At 45.7% G+C, this 16,768-nt stretch overlaps 1 pseudogene; it reads right to left on the bottom strand.

Annotated features, from left to right (window-relative positions):
• Positions 1-4,158: 4,158 nt before the first annotated feature.
• Positions 4,159-16,768, bottom strand: part of LOC120053334 — a 137,403-nt pseudogene continuing 124,793 nt past the window's right edge.

The raw sequence follows: 16,768 nt of genomic DNA, 5'->3' as shown, positions 1-16,768 counted from the left end.
GCTGTTATTTCTCATCAGGAAAAGATTTAATAATGTTTTTCCCACTTGGAACCGGCAGGTTTGCTCGTGAATACCTCATGAATACCTTATTCATGGTTTCCTGGTGTGTAAAGGTGGTGGATTTATGAGGAAATTAAGTCAAGGTCAGAATACAGCTCATCTGTAGACACGCCTCCACCACACCTTCATTAATATGGTGTATCTGTAGACACGCCTCCTCCACACCTTCATTAATATGGTGTATCTGTAGACACGCCTCCTCCACACCTTCATTAATATGGTGTATCTTTAGACACGCCTCCACCACACCTTCATTAATATGGTGTATCTGTAGACACGCCTCCTCCACACCTTCATTAATATGGTGTATCTGAAGACACGCCTCCTCCACACTTTCATTAATATGGTGTATCTGTAGACACGCCTCCTCCACACCTTCATTAATATGGTGTATCTGTAGACACGCCTCCTCCACACCTTCATTAATATGGTGTATCTGTAGACACGCCTCCTCCACACTTTCATTAATATGGTGTATCTGTAGACACGCCTCCTCCACACCTTCATTAATATGGTGTATCTGAAGACACGCCTCCTCCACACCTTCATTAATATGGTGTATCTGTAGACACGCCTCCTCCACACCTTCATTAATATGGTGTATCTGTAGACACGCCTCCTCCACACTTTCATTAATATGGTGTATCTGTAGACACGCCTCCTCCACACCTTCATTAATATGGTGTATCTGAAGACACGCCTCCTCCACACTTTCATTAATATGGTGTATCTGTAGACACGCCTCCACCACACCTTCATTAATATGGTGTATCTGTAGACACGCCTCCTCCACACCTTCATTAATATGGTGTATCTGTAGACACGCCTCCTCCGCACCTTCATTAATATGGTGTATCTGTAGACACGCCTCCTCCACACCTTCATTAATATGGTGTATCTGTAGACACGCCTCCTCCACACCTTCATTAATATGGTGTATCTGAAGACACGCCTCCTCCACACCTTCATTAATATGGTGTATCTGTAGACACGCCTCCTCCACACCTTCATTAATATGGTGTATCTGTAGACACGCCTCCACCACACCTTCATTAATATGGTGTATCTGTAGACACGCCTCCTCCACACCTTCATTAATACGGTGTATCTGTAGACACGCCTCCTCCACACCTTCATTAATATGGTGTATCTGTAGACACACCTTCATTAATATGATGTATCTGTAGACACACCTCCTCCACACCTTCATTAATATGGTGTATCTGAAGACACGCCTCCTCCACATCTTCATTAATATGGTGTATCTGTAGACACGCCTCCTCCACACCTTCATTAATATGGTGTATCTGTAGACACGCCTCCTCCACACCTTCATTAATATGGTGTATCTGTAGACACGCCTCCACCACACCTTCATTAATATGGTGTATCTGTAGACACGCCTCCTCCACACCTTCATTAATATGGTGTATCTGTAGACACGCCTCCACCACACCTTCATTAATATGGTGTATCTGTAGACACGCCTCCACCACACCTTCATTAATATGGTGTATCTGTAGACACGCCTCCACCACACCTTCATTAATATGGTGTATCTGTAGACACGCCTCCACCACACCTTCATTAATATGGTGTATCTGTAGACACACCTTCATTAATATGGTGTATCTGTAGACACGCCTCCACCACACCTTCATTAATATGGTGTATCTGTAGACACGCCTCCACCACACCTTCATTAATATGGTGTATCTGTAGACACGCCTCCTCCACACCTTCATTAATATGGTGTATCTCTAGACACACCTTCATTTCTTCCATCTCCACCCAAAACGAATAGAGCTTTTCTCATGCTTAAAGATACACGACGAAGATAATGCTCCGCCATTTCTGGTTGCTACAATTTTAATAGTTTGCCTAATTTAAGTTTATATGTGACAAAACAATCAAGTATAGTGTAAATAATCATCGTACCATCTAAACCGCTGTGAAATATATTTTCAAAAACCAAAAATATTATATTTTCAACTGTTAGAAGCTGGTGTACAAAACCGAAAGTAAAAAAAAATACAAAAACGAAACTTAAAAACGGGAAGCATAGAAATAGGGCACATAGAATAACAGATCTACCGCTTCTCAGACTGTCTTTCAATGAGAACGACAGATCTATAATGCACATTTATAATTTGAATTTTGTCCGGTCATGCAGAAAAGGTACATATATTGCAGCTTCAAGTTCAAAGTCAGAATACGCCTGTAGAGAAAAGGGAATTACGCTGAACTCTGACGGGAATCGAAGCCTATGGGAACAACTTCTTAATAACCTGAAAAGATTTACATGTGCAAATGAGTCATTTGTTCTTGATTTATTTGACAGGAACGCGTACCTGTTACCAGATACCAGGATAGCCTGATTCCTCCCCCCCCTTGTGCCCTTGTTTACTCCATGACTGTCAATTGGCATGACAATGAGTGACAGGGAGTTGGCATGATAACACAAATAGACTGGCCCGCAGGCTAGGACGAGGGTACTGTTACAACTTGTTTATGAGGTGAATGACGATCTGCTTTTTTTTTTTTTTTTTTACAGAACAGAAACAGTGGAGGGGAACTTCATATAATGCATAAAAGAATGAGTTACTGTTTAGGAGGCTAGGGGTAAGCTTTCTGCAGACCTATCCTCTGTCCACTCTGCTCTATTCCCTGTATAGGCCTGGTCCAAAGTAGTCCACTGTATAGGCAGTAGGGGTGCTCTTTGGGACAAACACCTAATCACAATACCATAGTAGATAGTATGACACAGTGCAGCCGCAACAATAGCAGCAGCAGGAGGAGTGACACGGCAAACCCAAGCCCTCTACAGTAGTGATAACCAGCTGGAACATGGGCCTCTACAGTAGTGATAACCGGCTGGAATATGGGCCTCTACAGTAGTGATAACCAGCTGGAACATGGGCCTCTACAGTAGTGATAACCAGCTGGAATATGGGCCTCTACAGTAGTGATAACCAGCTGGAACATGGGCCTCTACAGTAGTGATAACTGGCTGGAATATGGGCCTCTACAGTAGTGATAACCAGCTGGAATATGGGCCTCTGTGAGGACACAGCTTGGCAGCTGCCCACTATGGATGGTTGCATTCTACAGTTTCTTATATAGAAAGCGTACATTTGCACACACACACACACACACACACACACACACACACACACACACACACACACACACACACACACACACACACACACACACACACACACACACACACACACACACACACACACATATAATACACACGCACACACACACATAACACACATAACACATGCACACACACACGCACGTACACACACACACACACACACACACACACACTAGTGCACACATGATTAAAATCCAGTTTTCAATCACAGCATTTTGTGAAGACAAAAATAAATGAGTGAACACGTACGTGTAAGTTAAGAGCATTTTCATATCCAAACAGTGTACATCAGCAGACAGTACATTAATAAGCCTACCTAAAAAAATTATATACATACTACTACTAATAATAATAATAATAATAATTGGCATGCATGCATTAGATATTCAGTGAAAAGTTACTGGTCAGTTTGCCCTCTCTAGTCATTAGGCTGCGTGTTCCAATTCAGCTCTTTCTTTCCATCACAATGACACCCTATTCCCTTTAGAGTGCACTACTTTTGACCAGGGCCTTATTTGTGCACTATATATAGGGAACAACGGGGTGCCATTTGAGCCTCTAACCAAGAGGAGAATTTGTCTGTGTCTTTTTATTTTCTTTAACATTACAAAAATACAAAAAGAAGACAAAGAAGAAGAAAACATTCTATTCTACTTTTACAAAAACAAGTATATTACGTATGTTTTATGTGGTTAAGGGACTTTTTTTATTCATGATTTTGATCATTGTAATACTTGTTAAGACTTTTTTTTTTTGTTGTTGGCAATATTCGTTAATAAAGTACAGTATTCTATGTGTATCACGCTAGTTTCCAACCGATAACCAATATTTAGATGAAAAGGCCAGATTCTAATCTGAAAACTCAAGTGGAAGCTAACCAATAGGAAGCAACACAACAAGCAAGTGGTTTAGATGAAAACTTCCAATCAGGATCAACAGGAGCACCCGCCTTCAGTGGTCGGAGGCTCCTGCGGTTTGTCCATCTTGATGTCAATCACTGGGGGAAAAGACAGGTTAAGGAAGCTTTGGGAAGGCATTTGCAAAAAACACGTTTACCATTAGCTCTTTTCAATTCTACACTTTAGTGAAACAGAATTCAATGTCTTTATCTAAAAATAGTCTTACCCTGATTCCTGGCACCCCGTCTCCTCGCCTCCTTCTCAATTGTATTAAAGGAGAGGGGTCTAAGGCTCTTCCTCTCGGACGTTCTTCTCCAATAGGTTTTGAGAAGGATGTGAAGAAGTGGATGTGAGGAATCGAGGAAAGGTGAATTGAAAAAAAAAAAGGTGTCTAATTGTCTCTGTAACTCAGGGATGTAGCTTCACTGTCCTCTATAGTCATAACATTGGTACTGTTTTAACTTGGACCTGCAGTATGATCTCTATGACACTAGGTGGTGCTGTTGCTCATACATCTACGACTAAAAAGTCTTACCTTTTCAAGGCAGCGATGTACGAGGGCGTTATAACAGGATCACGTATCAACCATTCAATATTTACTCCTCCTGTGGAACACAGAGTTCTTACTTTGAAAGTTTAACTTTAGCTTCTTTAATTCAGGCCCAGTAAGACTTAACCTGTTTCCCAGTAAGACTTAACCCGTTTCCCAGTAAGACTTGATCCGTTTCCCAGTAAGACTTAACCCGTTTCCCAGTAAGACTTAACCCGTTCCCCAGTAAGACTTAACCCGTTTCCCAGTAAGACTTAACCTGTTTCCCAGTAAGACTTGCCCGTTTCCCAGTAAGACTTGCCCGTTTCCCAGTAAGACTTGCCCGTTTCCCAGTAAGACTTGCCCGTTTCCCAGTAAGACTTAACCCGTTTCCAAGTAAGACTTAACCCGTTTCCCAGTAAGACTTAACCCGTTTCCCAGTAAGACTTGCCCGTTTCCCAGTAAGACATGCCCGTTTCCCAGTAAGAATTAACCCGTTTCCAAGTAGACTTAACCCGTTTCCCAGTAAGACTTAACCCGTTTCCCAGTAAGACTTAACCCGTTTCCCAGTAAGACTTGCCCGTTTCCCAGTAAGACTTGCCCGTTTCCCAGTAAGACTTAACCCGTTTCCAAGTAAGACTTAACCCGTTTCCCAGTAAGACTTGCCCGTTTCCCAGTAAGACTTAACCCGTTTCCCAGTAAGACTTAACCCGTTTCCCAGTAAGACTTGCCCGTTTCCCAGTAAGACTTGCCCGTTTCCAAGTAAGACTTAACCCGTTTCCCAGTAAGACTTGCCCGTTTCCCAGTAAGACTTAACCCGTTTCCCAGTAAGACATGCCCGTTTCCATCTTCTTTACCGTGACAGCCATGAGAGTGGAACAGAGTAAATCTTTCATTTTAAGAGATTTGAAGATAAGTCTCTTTCCGTAGTATATTAACTACTAAGGTAGGTAAGCAAAGCAAAGCAAAGCATTCTTCAAGAAAAGGACGAAAGAAAATACCAAGAGATGGTACTTTACAAGCCCAACGGTTGTCCATGTACATACTACCTCAATGATCATGACTAACTGCATGTTTGACTTAATGTCTCATGTCCGTTAAGAACAAATTCTTATTTTCAATGACGGCCTACCGGGGAACAGTGGGTTAACTGCCTTGTTCAGAACGACAGATTAGTACCTTGTCAGCTCGGGGGATCCGAACTTGCAACCTTTCAGGTTACTAGTCCAACGCTCTAACCACTAGGCTACGCTGCCGCCACATGGTAATGGTATCTGGTAATGTAGTCTCGCAACTTATATAGCCTCGCTACTGTATATAGCCTCTCTACTGTATATAGCCTCTCTACTGTATATAGCCTCTCTAATGTATATAGCCTCTCTAATGTATATAGCCTCTCTACTGTATATAGCCTCTCTACTGTATATAGCCTCTCTACTGTATATAGCCTCTCTACTGTATATAGCCTCTCTAATGTATATAGCCTCTCTACTGTATATAGCCTCTCTACTGTATATAGCCTCTCTAATGTATATAGCCTCTCTACTGTATATAGCCTCTCTACTGTATATAGCCTCTCTAATGTATATAACCTCTCTACTGTATATAGCCTCTACTGTATATAGCCTCTCTACTGTATATAGCCTCTCTACTGTATACAGCCTCTCTAATGTATATAGCCTCTCTACTGTATATAGCCTCTCTACTGTATATAGCCTCTCTACTGTATATAGCCTCTCTACTGTATATAGCCTCTCTACTGTATATAGCCTCTCTAATGTATATAGCCTCTCTACTGTATATAGCCTCTCTACTGTATATAGCCTCTCTACTGTATATAGCCTCTCTACTGTATATAGCCTCTCTACTGTATATAGCCTCTCTAATGTATATAGCCTCTCTAATGTATATAGCCTCTCTACTGTATATAGCCTCTCTACTGTATATAGCCTCTCTACTGTATATAGCCTCGCTACTGTATATAGCCTCGCTACTGTATATAGCCTCTCTACTGTATATAGCCTCTCTACTGTATATCGCCTCTCTACTGTATATAGCCTCTCTAATGTATATAGCCTCGCTACTGTATATAGCCTCTCTACTGTATATAGCCTCTCTACTGTATATAGCCTCTCTACTGTATATAGCCTCTCTACTGTATATAGCCTGGCTACTGTATATAGCCTCTCTACTGTATATAGCCTCTCTACTGTATATAGCCTCTCTACTGTATATAGCCTCTACTGTATATAGTCTCTCTACTGTATATAGCCTCTCTACTATATATAGCCTCTCTACTGTATATAGCCTCTCTACTGTATATAGCCTCTCTATTGTATATAGCCTCTCTATTGTATATAGCCTATCTACTGTATATAGCCTCTACTGTATATAGCCTCTCTACTGTATATAGCCTCTCTATTGTATATAGCCTCTCTATTGTATATAGCCTATCTACTGTATATAGCCTCTACTGTATATAGCCTCTCTACTGTATATTTTTACTGTTGTTTTTATTTCTTTACTTATTGTTCACCTAATACCTTTTTTGAACTTTTGGTTAGAGCCTGTAAGTAAGCATTTCACTGTAAGGTCTACTATACCTGTTGTATTCAGCATTTCACTGTGAGGTCTACTACACCTGTTGTATTCAGCATTTCACTGTGAGGTCTACTACACCTGTTGTATTCAGCATTTCACTGTAAGGTCTATTACACCTGTTGTATTCAGCATTTCACTGTGAGGTCTACTACACCTGTTGTATTCAGCATTTCACTGTAAGGTCTACTACACCTGTTGTATTCAGCATTTCACTGTAAGGTCTACTACACCTGTTGTATTCAGCATTTCACTGTAAGGTCTACTACACCTGTTGTATTCAGCATTTCACTGTAAGGTCTACTACACCTGTTGTATTCAGCATTTCACTGTAAGGTCTACTACACCTGTTGTATTCAGCATTTCACTGTAAGGTCTACTACACCTGTTGTATTCAGCATTTCACTGTGAGGTCTACTCCACCTGTTGTATTCGGCATTTCACTGTGAGGTCTACTACACCTGTTATATTCAGCATTTCACTGTAAGGTCTACTACACCTGTTGTATTCAGCATTTCACTGTGAGGTCTAGTACACCTGTTGTATTCAGCATTTCACTGTAAGGTCTACTACACCTGTTGTATTCAGCATTTCACTGTGAGGTCTACTACACCTGTTGTATTCAGCATTTCACTGTAAGGTCTACTACACCTGTTGTATTCAGCATTTCACTGTAAGGTCTACTACACCTGTTGTATTCAGCATTTCACTGTGAGGTCTACTACACCTGTTATATTCAGCATTTCACTGTGAGGTCTACTACACCTGTTGTATTCAGCATTTCACTGTGAGGTCTACTACACCTGTTGTATTCAGCATTTCACTGTAAGGTCTACTACACCTGTTGTATTCAGCATTTCACTGTGAGGTCTACTACACCTGTTGTATTCAGCATTTCACTGTGAGGTCTACTACATCTGTTGTATTCAGCATTTCACTGTAAGGTCTACTACACCTGTTGTATTCAGCATTTCACTGTGAGGTCTACTACACCTGTTGTATTCAGCATTTCACTGTGAGGTCTACACCTGTTGTATTCAGCATTTCACTGTAAGGTCTACTACACTTGCTGTATTCGGCATTTCACTGTAAGGTCTACTACACCTGTTGTATTCAGCATTTCACAGTAAGGTCTACTACACCTGTTATATTCAGCGCAAGTGACAAATAAACGCAGATTTGATTTGACCTCACATATACTTGTCTGATATATGACACGCGCCTCCTTCTCCTGTCTCTCTGTCTGCGTCGCAAATGGCACCTCATTCCCTACTTATAGGGCACTACAAATGGCACCTCATTCCCTACATATAGGGCACTACAAATGGCACCTCATTCCCTACATATAGGGCACTACAAATGGCACCTCATTCCCTACATATAGGGCACTACAAATGGCACCTCATTCCCTACATATATGGCACTACATATGGCACCTCATTCCCTACATATAGGGCACTACAAATGGCACCTCATTCCCTACATATAGGGCACTACAAATGGCACCTCATTCCCTACATATATGGCACTACATATGGCACCTCATTCCCTACATATAGGGCACTACAAATAGCACCTCATTCCCTACATATAGGGCACTACAAATGGCACCTCATTCCCTACATATATGGCACTACATATGGCACCTCATTCCCTACATATAGGGGACAACTTTTGATCCTGGCCTGGTGCCCTATAAAGGAAATAGGGTGCACTATGAAAGGATTAGGGTGCACTATAAAGGGAATAGGGTGCACTATGAAGGGATTAGGGTGCACTATAAAGGAAATTGGGTGCACTATGAAGGGATTAGGGTGCACTATAAAGGGTATAGGGTGCACTATCAAGGGAATAGGGTGCACTATCAAGGGAATAGGGTACACTATCAAGGGAATAGGGTGCACTATAAAGGGAATAGGGTGCACTATCAAGGGAATAGGGTGCACTATAAAGGGAATAGGGTGCACTATGAAGGGATTAGGGTGCACTATGAAAGGATTAGGGTGCACTATAAAGGGAATAGGGTGCACTATGAAGGGATTAGGGTGCACTATAAAGGAAATTGGGTGCACTATGAAGGGACACCATTTGGGACACACAGGAGGTCTCAGAGGAGCTAGAAGCCAGGATGTTTTTCAGACTCCTATTAACATGGGCGACCCTGTTCCTTTAGAAACCTGCCTTGCACAGAGATCTCCTCCTCTCCTCTCCTCTCTGCAGCGGAGATTATATGCAGGCCAGGGCCTAAAGCAAGAGAAGAGATTGCTCCATACTAGAAACAGAGGGGAGGTTCGTGCCTTAGGCCTTGACACCGATAGTAAATCACACTCCAGGATGACCCACCCTTCTCCCATCCCAACACACACCCTGCCCCCCATTTCAAACAGGCAATTACAACAATTGGTCCTCGTAAATATAAATATCTGCCCTCAATTCCCCCTCCCCCCCAAGATATAGGGCAAGACGGTCGATCGTTCAGAACTTCTGTGTGTGTTTTAATGTTTTAACTACCAAATCCCTGGTGGACTGTTCCAGGAAAAAGCAGAGGTGTCATTTTATGTTTATTGTCCCTGAAGGACCACTGTGCTTGTGGGTGTTGGCTTTGTGGACTTCCATGCATACTTGGCGAGTTTCCTTAACCACGTAAGAAGTGTACTTGCATGTGCCCCTCCCTTCCCCTCATCATGTCTCCTTCTCATGGATGTTGCCTCCGTAACAGTATAACTTTAGTCCGTCCCCTCGCGTGAACCAGGGACCCTCTGCACACATCAACAACAGTCACCCACGAAGCATCGTTACCCATCGCTCCACAAAAGCCGCGGCCCTTGCAGAGCAAGGGGAACCACTACTTCAAGGTCTCAGAGCGAGTGACGTCACCGATTGAAACGCTAACTAGCTAGCCATTTCACATCGGTTACGCCTCTCTCTTCCCCAGTAGGGAGATCGATACTGTCCAGAGGGTTCTGTAACAACACAGGCTCCCGTTCCATTAAGACAAAAGGATGTGCGTGTCTCAAATGGCACCCTATTCCCTACGCAGTACACTACTTTAGACCAAAGCCCTATGGGCCCTGGTCAAAAGTAGTGCACTACATAGGGAAAAGGGTGCCATTTGGGAATCACATATAATGTCAACAGAGACACAGAGGGCCTGGAGGAGAGGAGGATGGGGGAGGAGGAGAGGAGAGGGGGATGAGGTGGTGGAGGAGAGGAGAGGGGGATGAGGTGGAGGAGGAGAGGAGAGGGGGATGAGGTGGAGGAGGAGAGGAGAGGGGGATGAGGTCGGAGGAGGAGAGGGGGATGAGGTCGGAGGAGGAGAGGAGAGGGGGATGAGGTCGGAGGAGGAGAGGGGGATGAGGTCGGAGGAGGAGAGGGGGATGAGGTGGAGGAGGAGAGGAGAGGGGGATGAGGTGGTGGAGGAGAGGAGAGGGGGATGAGGTGGAGGAGGAGAGGACATAAGTGTCACCCTGATGACCTGTCATAAAGCAGTGTCCCTATATTCCTCCACCTCATCCCCCTCTCCTCTCCTCCACCACCTCATCCCCCTCTCCTCTCCTCCACCACCTCATCCCCCTCTCCTCTCCTCCTCCACCTCATCCCCCTCTCCTCTCCTCCTCCACCTCATCCCCCTCTCCTCTCCTCCACCTCATCCCCCTCTCCTCTCCTCCTCCACCTCATCCCCCTCTCCTCTCCTCCACCACCTCATCCCCCTCTCCTCTCCACCTCCTCCCCCTCTCCTCTCCTCCTCCACCTCATCCCCCTCTCCTCTCCTCCACCACCTCACCCCCTCTCCTCTCCTCCTCCACCTCATCCCCCTCTCCTCTCCTCCTCCACCTCATCCCCCTCTCCTCTCTTCCTCCACCTCATCCCCTCTCCTCTCCTCCTCCACCTCATCCCCCTCTCCTCTCCTCCACCACCTCAGACATCTTCAACCTCCCAAGCCCATTAAAACTAATTCAAATCAGGATAAAACACAGAGAGGGACGGAGATTAAGGTAATTATCTGAACCTGGATTGGGGTGGAAACATTGAGGAAATTAGACTACTGCAGCAGAGAAACAGATGGTCCAGACTGTTAATTAGAATACTGCAGCAGAGAAACAGATGGACAAGACCGTTAATTAGACTACTGCAGCAGAGAAACAGATGGTCCAGACTGTTAATTAGACTACTGCAGCAGAGAAACAGATGGTCCAGACCGTTAATTAGACTACTGCAGCAGAGAAACAGATGGTCCAGACTGTTAATTAGACTACTGCAGCAGAGAAACAGATGGTCCAGACCGTTAATTAGACTACTGCAGCAGAGAAACAGATGGTCCAGACCGTTAATTAGACTACTGCAGCAGAGAAACAGATGGTCCAGACTGTTAATTAGACTACTGCAGCAGAGAAACAGATGGTCCAGACCGTTAATTAGACTACTGCAGCAGAGAAACAGATAGTCTGTTAATTAGACTACTGCATCAGAGAAACAGATGGTCCAGATCGTTAATTAGACTACTGCAGCAGAGAAACAGATGGTCCGTTAATTAGACTACTGCAGCAGAGAAACAGATGGTCCAGACTGTTAATTAGACTACTGCAGCAGAGAAACAGATGGTCCAGACCGTTAATTAGACTACTGCAGCAGAGAAACAGATGGTCCAGACTGTTAATTAGACTACTGCAGCAGAGAAACAGATGGTCCAGACTGTTAATTAGACTACTGCAGCAGAGAAACAGATGGTCCAGACTGTTAATTAGACTACTGCAGCAGAGAAACAGATGGTCTGTTAATTAGACTACTGCAGCAGAGAAACAGATGGTCCAGACTGTTAATTAGACTACTGCAGCAAAGAAACAGATGGTCCAGACCGCTAATTAGACTACTGCAGCAGAGAAACAGATGGTCCAGATCGTTAATTAGACTACTGCAGCAGAGAAACAGATGGTCCAGACTGTTAATTAGACTACTGCAGCAGAGAAACAGAAGGCACAGACCGTTAATTAGACTACTGCAGCAGAGAATTAGACTACTGCTGCAATGCTTAACTGGATCAGTCTGAAACTTTGCACATACACTACTGCCATCTAGTGGCCAACATCTAAATTGCGCCTAAACTGCAATATTATATTATGGTCTTTCTCTTGCATTTCAAAGATGATATATAAATATATATTTTAAAAGCATGTCTTTTTGTTTGTATTATCTTTTACCAGATCTAATGTGTTATATTCTCCTACATTAATTTCACATTTCCACAAACTTCAAAGTGTTTCCTTTCAAATGGTACGAAGAATATGTGTATCCTTGCTTCAGGTCCTGAGCTACAGACAGTTAGATTTGGGTATGTCATTTTAGGCGAAAATTGAAAAAAAGGGCCAGATCCTTAATAAATTAGAGAACAGAGCAGGAAGTGAACAGAGCAGGAAGTGAACAGAGCAGGAAGTGAAACAGAGCAGGAAGTGAAACAGAGCAGGAAGTGAAACAGAGCAGGAAGAGAAACAGAGAAGGAAGAGAAACAGAGCAGGAAGAGAAACAGAGCAGGAAGAGAAACAGAGCAGGAAGAGAAACAGAGCAGGAAGAGAACAGAGCAGGAAGAGAAACAGAGAGGGAAGAGAACAGAGCAGGAAGAGAAACAGAGCAGGAAGAGAAACAGAGCAGGAAGAGAAACAGAGCAGGAAGAGAAACAGAGCAGGCAGAGAACAGAGCAGGAAGAGAAACAGAGAAGGAAGTGAAACAGAGAAGGAAGAGAAACAGAGCAGGAAGAGAACAGAGCAGGAAGAGAAACAGAGAGGGAAGAGAACAGAGCAGGAAGAGAAACAGAGCAGGAAGAGAACAGATCAGGAAGAGAAACAGAGCAGGAAGAGAAACAGAGCAGGAAGAGAAACAGAGCAGGAAGAGAAACAGAGCAGGCAGAGAACAGAGCAGGAAGAGAAACAGAGCAGGAAGAGAAACAGAGCAGGAAGAGAACAGAGCAGGAAGAGAAACAGAGCAGGAAGTGAACAGAGCAGGAAGAGAACAGAGCAGGAAGAGAACAGAGCAGGAAGAGAAACAGAGCAGGAAGAGAAACAGAGGAGGAAGAGAACAGAGCAGGAACAGAACAGGAATATAACTCACCTATCCAGTTGGTCTGTATTAATTGAATAAAAACAAAGGCAACTGGACAAATGTTTTGACACCAAAACTATGCAAACGCCTATTAAAGGCTTCTGAACGTTCAAAGGTTGTTGGCAGTGTGCCTGGCACTAGAGGTGGAGAGTTGGATGGTGGAGGGGGAGGGGGGGGGGGGCAACCAGCCAGCCAGCACGACAGTCAAGTGGGTTAAATTGTGCTGATGGGCACTTCACTGGATTAAACATTGTTCTGGTGCCAAGATGCTGTTGACCAGATTAAAGCTTTGCTGACACATTTGTTGTGAACAAAAAACCGTCTTAACAAGCAGTAGACTTCCTCTGTGGCTCAGTTGGTAGAGCATGACGCTTGTAAAGCCAGGATTGTGGGTTCGATTTCTGCTGGGATCACACATACGAACATGTATGCATGCATAACTGTAAGTCACTTTGCATAAAATCCTCTGCTGAAATATATAAGACTTCTGGTTGAGTTCTGATGAAGGGGACTGGTGGAGGGGGCTGATGTAAGGGGCTGGGTTAGAGGGCTGGTGTAGAGGACTGATGTAATTTCCCTGCCTGATGTAGGGGGCTGATGTAGGGGACTGATGTAATTTCCCTGCCTGATGTAGGGGGCTGATGTAGGGGACTGATGTAGGGGACTGATGTAATTTCCCTGCCTGATTTAGGGGACTGATGTAAGGGGCTGATGTAATTTCCCTGCCTGATTTAGGGGGCTGATGTAGGCGACTGATGTGGGGGACTGATGTAATTTCCCGGGCTGATGTAGGGGACTGATGTAGGGGACTGATGTAATTTCCCTGCCTGATGTAGGGGACTGATGTAGGGGACTGATGTAATTTCCCTGCCTGATGTAGGGGGCTGATGTAGGGGACTGATGTAGGGGACTGATGTAATTTCCCTGCCTGATTTAGGGGACTGATGTAAGGGGCTGATGTAATTTCCCTGCCTGATTTAGGGGGCTGATGTAGGGGACTGATGTCATTTTCCTGCCTGATGTAGGGGGCTGATGTAGGGGGCTGATGTAGGGGACTGATGTAGGGGAACTGATGTAGGGGGGCTGATGTAGGGGACTGATGTAAGGGACTGCTGTAAGGGACTGCTGTAAGGGACTGATGTAGGGGACTGGTGTAAGGGACTGATGTAGGGGACTGCTGTAGGGGAACTGATGAAGGGGGCTGATGTAGGGGACTGCTGTAGGGGACTGATATAGGGGAACTGATGTAGGGGACTGATGTAGGGGCCTGATGTAGGGGACTGATGTAGGGGACTGATTAGGGGGCTGATGTAGGGGACTGATGTCCTTTGCCTGTCTGATGTAGGGGGCTGATGTAGGGGGCTGATGTAGGGGACTGATGAAGGGGACTGATGTAGGGGACTGATGTAGGGGACTGATGTAAGGGGCTGATGTAATTTCCCTGCCTGATTTAGGGGGCTGATGTAGGGGACTGATGTCATTTTCCTGCCTGATGTAGGGGGCTGATGTAGGGGGCTGATGTAGGGGACTGATGTAGGGGACTGCTGTAAGGGACTGATGTAGGGGACTGATGTAAGGGACTGATGTAAGGGACTGATGTAGGGGACTGATGTAGGGAACTGATGTAGGGGGCTGATGTAGGGGACTGATGTAGGGGACTGCTGTAGGGGACTGATGTAGGGGAACTGATGTAGGGGCCTGATGTAGGGGACTGATGTAGGGGACTGATGTAGGGGACTGATGTAGGGGCCTGATGTAGGGGACTGATGTAGGGGACTGGTGTAGGGGACTGATGTAGGGGACTGCTGTAGGGGATTGATGTAGGGGACTGATGTAGGGGGCTGATGTAGGGGACTGATGTAGGGGACTGATGTAGGGGACTGATGTATGGGACTGCTGTAGGGGACTGCTGTAGGGGACTGATGTATTTTAGTAGCCTCTCACCCCGGCCACACAGAGCCTGTCAGGCCCCACATCTATCCGTCTAGTAACCTCTCACCCCGGCCACACAGAGCCTGTCAGGCCCCACATCTATCCGTCTAGTAACCTCTCACCCCGGCCACACAGAGCCTGTCAGGCCCCACATCTTGCCGTCTAGTAACCTCTCACCCCGGGCCACACAGAGCCTGTCAGGCCCCACATCTAGCTGTCTAGTAACCTCTCACCCCGGGCCACACAGAGCCTGTCAGGCCCCATATCTAGCCGTCTAGTAACCTCTCACCCCGGGCCACACAGAGCCTGTCAGGCCCCATATCTAGCCGTCTAGTAACCTCTCACCCCGGCCACACAGAGCCTGTCAGGCCCCACAGCTAGCCGTCTAGTAACCTCTCACCCCGGCCACACAGAGCCTGTCAGGCCCCACATCTAGCCTTCTAGTAACCTCTGACCCCGGCCACACAGAGCCTGTCAGGCCCCATATCTAGCCGTCTAGTAACCTCTCACCCCGGGCCACACAGAGCCTGTCAGGCCCCACATCTAGCCGTCTAGTAACCTCTCACCCCGGGCCACACAGAGCCTGTCAGGCCCCATATCTAGCCTTCTAGTAACCTCTGACCCCGGGCCACACAGAGCCTGTCAGGCCCCACATCTAGCTGTCTAGTAACCTCTCACCCCGGGCCACACAGAGCCTGTCAGGCCCCATATCTAGCCGTCTAGTAACCTCTCACCCCGGGCCACACAGAGCCTGTCAGGCCCCATATCTAGCCGTCTAGTAACCTCTCACCCCGGCCACACAGAGCCTGTCAGGCCCCACATCTAGCCGTCTAGTAACCTCTCACCCCGGCCACACAGAGCCTGTCAGGCCCCACATCTAGCCGTCTAGTAACCTCTCACCCCGGGCCACACAGAGCCTGTCAGGCCCCACATCTAGCCGTCTAGTAACCTCTCACCCCGGGCCACACAGAGCCTGTCAGGCCCCACATCTAGCTGTCTAGTAACCTCTCACCCCGGGCCACACAGAGCCTGTCTCAAACACATCTAGCGGTCTAGTAGCGTGTCACGCAGCAAGCTCATTTAATTGGACGAGGACCAGAAGAACACAAGAGTTAGAGCTCCACCACTGTTCAGAGTGTATTTCTGGAGAACCTTCAGAGAGAGGAGACCAGAGAGGTTCACTGTCAGTACGGAGAGGTTAAAGGTCAACCTAGTTGAAACAATATGTTATCCAGGGCACGTAGTCCCGTGTAGCTCACGGGTTGGTAGAGCACGTCGCAGGGTTGTGCATACGACTCACAAGGGGGACCAGTATGAAAAAGTATGGACTCTGGATCAGAGAGTCTGCTAAATGACTCACTACTGTAGTGGCTCTGGATCAGAGAGTCTGCTAAATGACTCACTACTGTAGTGGCTCTGGATCAGAGAGTCTGCTAAATGACTCACTACTGTAAGTCTCTCTGGATCAGAGAGTCTGCTAAATGACTCACT

The sequence above is a fragment of the Salvelinus namaycush genome, chromosome 9 (assembly GCF_016432855.1).
Source record: "Salvelinus namaycush isolate Seneca chromosome 9, SaNama_1.0, whole genome shotgun sequence".
NCBI classification, from domain to species: Eukaryota; Metazoa; Chordata; class Actinopteri; order Salmoniformes; family Salmonidae; genus Salvelinus; species Salvelinus namaycush.
Note: the sequence above shows the minus strand (reverse complement) of the source record. Positions and strands in the feature narration are given on the sequence as shown.